Source organism: Mastomys coucha, unplaced genomic scaffold (assembly GCF_008632895.1).
Source record: "Mastomys coucha isolate ucsf_1 unplaced genomic scaffold, UCSF_Mcou_1 pScaffold15, whole genome shotgun sequence".
NCBI lineage: Eukaryota > Metazoa > Chordata > Mammalia > Rodentia > Muridae > Mastomys > Mastomys coucha.
In genome coordinates, this window is record NW_022196897.1 from 165,351,180 (window position 1) to 165,359,857 (window position 8,678).

Below are 8,678 nucleotides of genomic sequence, written 5' to 3' on the forward strand. Positions count from 1 at the left end.
AACTCAACCAGTCATTTAACTTTCTGTTTTTAAAATAATTATACAACATTTTTTCTTATTTTATTGCATGGGTTGAGTCTTCTAACCACAGTGGGGTGATGACAGAGATAATGGGTATTCAAATGCCTTCCTCCAATGCCCATTGCTCTCAATATCATCCTTCACCTATGGCCCAACACAGATCAGCAGAGCTCTGAAGCTGTCATGAAAAGTATTGTCCACTGTTGAGCCTTAACCCCTGAGACCAGCAAGTTCTTTCACGTTCACTTGCAGAAGCCAGAAACAGAGATTGACTGATGGGCAGATGGTTAGCTGTGATTTTGTGAAAATGTCACAGAGCCATGTGATGGGGCCTTTGGTAGATGCTGCAAACCCTCCCCTCAGAGAACCTGTCATGATGCAAGGAAGACTCCTGGATCTCCAAGTTAAACCAAAAGTGTGGTCACTGAGAGGTGAACTCTGAAATAAGGCTCTGGGTTCTAATCCCGTTCAGTCCTCATCTGCCCAGTGGTGTGGACTGCAAGGCTGTATCAGTTCTGCGGCTCAGTTCCTACTTTGTTGATTCAAAGGTGGTAACAGTGGTATGCCTGTCTTACAGTGCTCACCACCACAAAACAATACATTGTGGTATGCATCACAAATAGTAGGTGCTCACTATAATACAGTAAGTACTTATGCCAGGCATGGGGGCACATGCCTTTAGTCCTAGCACTCAGGAGGCAGAGCTGGAAGATCTCCGAGTTCAAGGCCAGCCTTGTCTATCGACCAAGTTCCAGGATAGCCAGGGCCACACAGAGAAGCCCTGTCTCAAACTCAAACTCCACCCCCGCCCCCCACACAAGTTAGTTTTAGTTGATACCACGCTTATACTGAATGGTATAGATAAGGTCTCTAATAGGGAATATGGGGTCTTGTTAGCAGTGTTCACTTATCTTGGTGGTCAAATTTGATCTGGCTTAAAACTATCTTCTTTTTTTTTTTTTTTTTTTTTTTTTTTTGAAGTATTTTCCATGAGGTATAGATATATCTTGTAATGAACATATTCAAGAAAGTAAATAATCAACAATAAAGTAGGTGATTCTAACTAACAGAGACTCTACCTCAGGACAGGGTGTGGGCAGAGGGGAATGGTTTTTAAAGACTCAGGGTGGGGCTAAGTGCAGACAATTCAACCAGAGCACATGTAGATGGCAGTGTGGCCTGTGCAGCCAGTGCACATGGACAGACTGTGGGGTCCTGGCTTCCTGCTCCTCATTGTGCAGAGACTGGGTTGTCAGTGAGGAATTGGGAAGTAAGAAGAGCAGTAGTCATGCATGGCTGGGCCTCAGTATCCAGGATGCCCCGGGCTCAGCATGAAGAGATGGGAGACACAGGCTGCCTTCCACTTCCTTGACAGCAAATATTTGAAGGCATAAGTGACACTTTGCCTGTAGCCATCTATCACATGGTTGATATTTCATTTGTGACATACTGCTTTAGGGTTCCTGAGATTTTCTTTCTCCATTTCTCTTTCTGTAAAGAGTTTTCTCTTTCTTGAAGCCATTTTTTCTAATTTTCATATTTCTGAGAACTATTTATCAAATACCTAGTGTTTCATACACAACTGGAATCTTTCCTCCCCTTTCAATAACTTTGCAACATTTCCTCAGTCTGCAAGTACCGATAAATAGTACAGATGAACACACACACATACACTAATGCACACACACACACTCACTCACACACATATACTCAGACACACACACAACACACACATACAACACACACATATACATGGACACACACATATCAGACATATACACACACACATACAGGCACAGGTACAGACACACACACACTCACACACACACACATATATCCAGACACATACATAAAACACAGAAACATACATACACACAGATACATGTACATATACCCAGAAATATTACACACACACACATACATACACACACACATATAACACACCCATATACATGGACATGCACATATCAGACATACACACTACACACATACCCATACTACCCACGTACACATATACCTAGACATACATAGTACACACACACACACACACACACACACACACACACACACACAAATATATATATTTGCCCAGATACACACACTCCACACAGACACATACACATACAGACACATACACACATATGTACCTAGACACATACACACACACACACATACACTACACACAGACACATAACCATACATAGAGTTGTACACACACACACCCGCCCTCCCCCCACCTCCAGTATTTAACCATGTCTCCTCGGTGACACTGCTCTGGGAATAAGAGGAAGTGGCTTTGCGGGTGGCTCAGCAGTGTTCCTACGATTCAGGATTCAAATCCATGATAAATGATCTACTCTGATGCTGGGCCCTCTGCAGCACTGTGTTAACCACCTGTCCCAAACTCTGCTTTCTACGGCAAAGGTGAGCATGACCACTGAAGAAGTCTCAGCAGAGTCAACCCGGAAGAAGCTCTTCTACACAACCATTTCAAAGATTGCTGTCTTAGTAGCTTGCCAATGTGCTACTATGACTTCGAGTGTTTATTGTTATTTATGAGAGTTTCATACAAGCACAGAGTGAAGGTGGTTGTTTTCAGCTCCCCTTTCCTTTCCCACAGAAACTGGGGCAACTTAGCAGCGCCCACTCCAATGAAGAAAAGGGCACACCTTCCCACAGTGCCTAACAAATTCCCACAATCCCTTGGTGAAGAGTGGGGCCCGGGGCCTCTCCCCTGCATATGCTGGAGGGCTCCGTGCTGGGCAGGACACCACAGATGTGATGAGTTCACGAGTGGTCTGGTCTCCTCTTGAGACTGCTCCATAGAAGGCCTATGCACTCTCTGGTTTTACTTTATTTTCACCCCCTTCTTCCACCGTGTCCTATGAACCCTGTATGGAGAGGCAGCACCTAAAGGTGGGAAGAGGCCATCAGGGAGCGTGATCAGGGAGCGTGGACTGCAGAACATTTGAGATGTGAGTTAGAAGGAAGAAATTCTGAGGGTGGAAAGACTTGAGCAAAGGGAGGGGTGGAGAAGAGGAGGAGGGGAGGACAAATGGAACCATAGCCCTGGAAGGTGTGATGTTAGCTGCTGGGGGAGAAAAGACATAAGCATCCTACCTGTCTGCAGCCCATGAGGTACGATAATGAGCTGGTTTGCAGACCTGGAAGATTCAAGCTGGAGCTGACGCGGCACTGCCTGGCTAGCTTCCCTATGATCAGGAGCTGTGCAGGCCTCTGAAGGAGAAAACCCATCTCTGATCTTACTCCGCGGCTATCCCGTGTGTAACACCAACTGCTTTGTTCACTGGTGCAACAGGGATGTGACTGTGTTATGGGTAATCAACTGCCTTCTGATTAGATTTGAGGCCTGTGCCAAAGGACATAATTCATGCCTGATACTATAAACCTAATTAAACCCCATTGGCATGGAAGGCCCCAGGGGCAGTCCATACTACTGCTGTTTTGTTAGACATCTCCCTAGACCAGTGCTGCTAGTGCTGTCATCAGAGATTCTTCTTCTTCTTCTTCTTCTTCTTCTTCTTCTTCTTCTTCTTCTTCTTCTTCTTCTTCTTCTTCTTCTTCTTCTTCTTCTTCTTCTTCTTCTTCTTCTTCTTCTCCTTCTCCTTCTCCTTCTCCTTCTCCTTCTCCTTCTCCTTCTCCTTCTCTCCTCCTCCTCCTCCTCCTCCTCCTCCTACTCCTCCTCCTCCTCCTCTCCTTCCTCCTCCTCTGCCTTCTCCTCCTCCTCTTCTTCTTCTTCCTCCTTCTCTTCTCCCTCTTCTTCTTCCTTTGTCAGGAGATAGTTGTTAATGCAGAGAGTCATAACTGGTCAAAGGACCTAGTGTAAGTGACTGTTAAGTACTCTGGCCCTAAGTGGAACACCTAAATTGTTTTATATCATTAAATATTTATCTTTACTTTGTGTGTATGTGCTTACAATCTCCACATCATATGAAACCACCGAGTGTGTTAAGTGAGGCCTGTGGGCCCTGATGAATGGAGACCAGTATAGGACTGGCTGGAGTTGTGGGAAGACCACGCACTGTCTCAGAGGGAGCTGCCCAGCACCTGCTCCTGAGGAGCAGCTGGGCAAGACCAGGCTCTGCAGGAATCAGTAAATATTTGATGATAGAGTGAATGACTGAACCTAGAGACTCAGATCAGCAACAGCAGTATATTAAGAAGAATAGGTGTGACCATTGATTTGCCTTGGCAATGAAGCCAGCCTCATCTCTAGCCTTGGTGTGTGAAAACATTTTTAACCCTCCTAGCAGTATTGGTTGGGATGGAGTGACCTTGCTTTCACTGTATTATGGTATCAGAAAACCACCCTGGGGACATACAGCACAGAAGCCAGCTATCATTTTAAAAGCACGAATGGAAGAACATCACAAGCACACACACAAAGAATCAGAATATAATATTGTGATACATCAAATAAATTAATTCTCTGATGGACAATGCAAATTAACATCATAATCCACCACCAAGTTAATATTACAGCGGACTGTTCCTCTCTAGCAACTGGGCAGAACTGCTGCTCTGAAAATGGAAGCTGAGCAGAGTCTCAGGAGCTGGTCATTCAGTCAAGAGTGGGGTTTGACTTGTGAGTATGTCAAGAACTGGTTCTGTCAGGGGTGTCAGGTCCCGGGACATACCCTGACGTCAAAGCAGTTCCTATGTAGAGAAACAGGCAAGTGAGCGTCAAGGTTTCCCAGAAGGAGTGTGCTGGCAAGGGAGCTGGACTCAGGCACATTGAAGTCAAGCTCAGTAGTGCCAGACTTTGCCCAAGTCAGTGGAATCATGTTGGGACTCACAATTGCGAAGGAGATGGCTGACAGATGGAGTTCTAGGACAAGAGCTTACTTGGGAACAAGACCACATGGCATTTGTTACATAGTTTCTGTCTTAGACTAAGAACATCAGTTATCACAGTGGTGGAAAGATCATGGCCCAACATTGTCCTTGGTAGAAAACATGCAGTTGGAGCACTCTTCCCATGTACTTGAAAGCAAAGGCTCACCAGGTGGTGCATGCAGACACCCATTGTATGGTGCATGGAGACACCCATTGGATGGTACATGCAGAGTCCCATGGATGGTGCATGCAGACACCCATTGGATGGTGCATGGAGACACCCATTGGATGGTACATGCAGAATCCCATGGATGGTACATGCAGACACCCATTGGATGGTGCATGCAGAGTCCCATGGATGGTGCATGGAGACACCCATTGGATGGTACATGTAGAGTCCCATGGATGGTGCATGCAGAGTCCCATGGATGGTGCATGTAGACACCCATTGGATGGTACATGCAGACACCCATTGGATGGTGCATGCAGAGTCCCATGGATGGTGCATGTAGACACCCATTGGATGGTACATGCAGACACCCATTGGATGGTGCATGCAGAGACCCATGGATGGTGCATGTAGACACCCATTGGATGGTGCATGTAGAGTCCCATGGATGGTGCATGTAGACACCCATTGGATGGTGCATGGAGACACCCATTGGATGGTGCATGCAGAGTCCCATGGATGGTGCATGTAGACACCCATTGGATGGTGCATGCAGACACCCATTGGATGGTGCATGCAGAGACCCATGGATGGTGCAAGTAGACACCCATTGGATGGTGCATGCAGAGTCCCATGGATGGTGCATGCAGAGACCCATGGATGGTGCATGTAGACACCCATTGGATGGTGCATGTAGAGTCCCATGGATGGTGCATGTAGACACCCATTGGATGGTGCATGGAGACACCCATTGGATGGTACATGCAGAGTCCCATGGATGGTGCATGCAGAGTCCCATGGATGGTGCATGCAGAGTCCCATGGATGGTACATGCAGAGTCCCATGGATGGTGCATGCAGAGACCCATGGATGGTGCATGCATTGGATGGTATAGAGAGGCTTGGATTGGGTATACAGAGGCTTGTTGGGTTGTGCAAGCAGAGACCCAGTGGGTGGTGTAGGGGAGAAGGGAGCTTTGCACTTGAACCAGAATACAGAAAAAGAGCAGCCTTGAGACACTAAGAGGAAAGGAATGGCAGGTGGCAGAAGCCAGACACTAACAAGCATGTACCCCTATAGGACGGTATGCTCAAATGGCTGGACTTTGAGACAAGAGACACTCCTTGGAGGCAGCAAGGGTTGGGCCAGGTATGTCTACCAGGATGAAGACAGACATCTTGTTGGCCATCTTGTCAGCTTGTGGGCCAGCCAGACCATTCCAAAAGCCTTGCTTATCCCTGCCTTTTTAGGGAAAGAGTCCCTGTCTGCTCAGGCAGCCTTTGGTCTCTGGCTTTGTTTTAAGCCTCCTGTGAACTACATCATGTGTGTTCAGTCATCTTCCACATACTCATTCTAGGACCAGTGAGTCTATTAATTGTGTCCAACTTAGAAAATATTTACTCACCCCTCGGCATGCAGGAATAAAAAAGCAAGGGCTTTGAAGCGTTTGTTTCTTCCCACAGTTCACAGGAACTCTGTCAGGTGTATGCCCATAAGATACAGTAGAAAAGACTGAGTGTAAACAGAGCTGTCCAGGGGCTGGAGGTGCTGGCTGCCACGACAGGTGTGTGTTCCTGTCATCCAGGTGGATTTGCCTCAAGGTAGCAAGCTTGGGGTGCAAAGCCTCTCTTTCACCCCTCTGATCCTCCCACCCTCTCCCCTCCATCTTTCATTTTATTTTTCTTTAACAGAGTTGAGTTTATTAGACCCTTCAGTTGCTAACACATCAACTTTCTGAACTCGTGAAAGTCCTCCTCCATATTTTATTTCATCTTCTCAGACTCCTGCCTCTCATCTTCGCCTCCAGTCCAGCACCCTCTAATGTGTTTGATGCATACCCATAAAATATGTACGGATCCTTATAAAATATATAGGGTGCTTGTGCTGCAGCACAGGCGCCATCTCCTCCTTGGCTAACACTTTTCAATCAACACAACACCTCACAGCATATCTGCATGTGCTTCCCCTCTGTCACAGCCCCGCCCTGTGTGGCAGTGCTCCCTCTCCCTCTGATGCTTCTCCTGTTGCCTCGATACTCTGCCTTCCTTTCTGCTGCAGTGATGAAACACTTGGATCAAAGGCAACTTAGAGGACGAGAGGGTTTCCTTCATCTTACACTTTCAGGTCACAGCCCATCATCAAGGGAAGTCAGGTCAGAAACTCAACGAAGAGTTTGAAGAAGAAACCATAGTGTAATATCACTTACTGGATCATGCTCAGCTAATTTTCTCATATAATCAAGAACCCCCTACCAAAGGAATGGTGCCACTCATAGTGAGCTGAACCCTCGGGCATAGTCAACAACCAAGACAATCCTTCAGAGATGTGCCAACAAACTGAGTTGACCTGGGCAATCCCTCATTTGAGATTCCTTTCTTAGATGACTAAGCTATATCGACTTGAGAGTTAGGCTTAATGGTACACCAGTCTAGTGTGATATCACATATCATTACATATTCCTAGGGAGAGTGTCCAATGCGTCCCCAGCCCCCAAACATTGTGTTGTTAGAATCCTTTGATATCACTTCCTAAGGATCCTGTGAGAATATCTACAGGAGCCACTTTATGCCCTGTACCAAGGCAAGAGCAGGTGATCAGACCATATTCACAGATGTCCAGGAAAGACCTTTTTAGAAATGTGAGGTTTATCAGAGGCCTGGAGTAAGAGGACACCAAAGGAGGTGTGAGTATGTGCCACCAGAGGAGGCCACTGGGATGGGGCCAGCAGAAAGAGGGTATTATATGAGGGAGACACGTTGGGTAGCAGTTGCTAAGAGCTTGGGGAGCAGAGCTTAGATATCACAGGTCTTAATGAGCAATCATGAAGGGTCCTGTAGTGATGGACAATGTTGGTCAAGATGAGTGCCCACCCAGACAGCACTTAGACAAATCAGATCATGGGTTCACCTCAAAGCTGTGGAGAGACAGTGTGGGCATTTAGGAGCTCAGACTAAGGGGAGGGAAGGCATGGAGGTGACTGGCTTCTGAAAATACATTAGACTTTAATAGTGGAGCTGCTAGGGTTTAAATGGGGAGCATCTCTAACAGCTCGGGCCTGGTCCTTGACTGGCGGTGCTTTGGAGAGATTTTGAAGGTGTCAGAGGAGTCTAGCTGGAGGAAGCAGGGCAGTGGAGACAGAGGTGAGTCCTGGAGAGACATCCTTTGTCCCTCCCCCTCTCCTTCTGCCTCCCATTCATCCCACCACTTCACCTGGGGCCCTGAGGCTCTGCACTGCGGATCCAGCCAAGCTTGTACTGATGCTTGAAAAAACTGTGAGCAAAACTTGGTCTTCCCTCAGTTAAATTCTTTCTGTTTGCTACGTTGTCACAAGAACAAAAGTCAGAGGAATAACTCAGTGATACAAAGTCTTAGTTTCTGCAGAATCTGCCTTGAGAGGAGGGGCCAGTCAGGTAGGTGCTGCTGTCATGCGCAGTCAGGGTGTAGAAGAGCCAGGCACGGGACTTCCCAGAAGTACGCCTTCACTTCTTCATTGTGTGCTGATGTGGGACCCACCTTGACCAAGTCTGCCCTTCACCAGTCATTGGCCAGGAGCAGGTAGAGATGATGTAATGATGATTTCTCATGGAAGTCTTGGGAGATTCATGTTATATATATATATATATATATATAT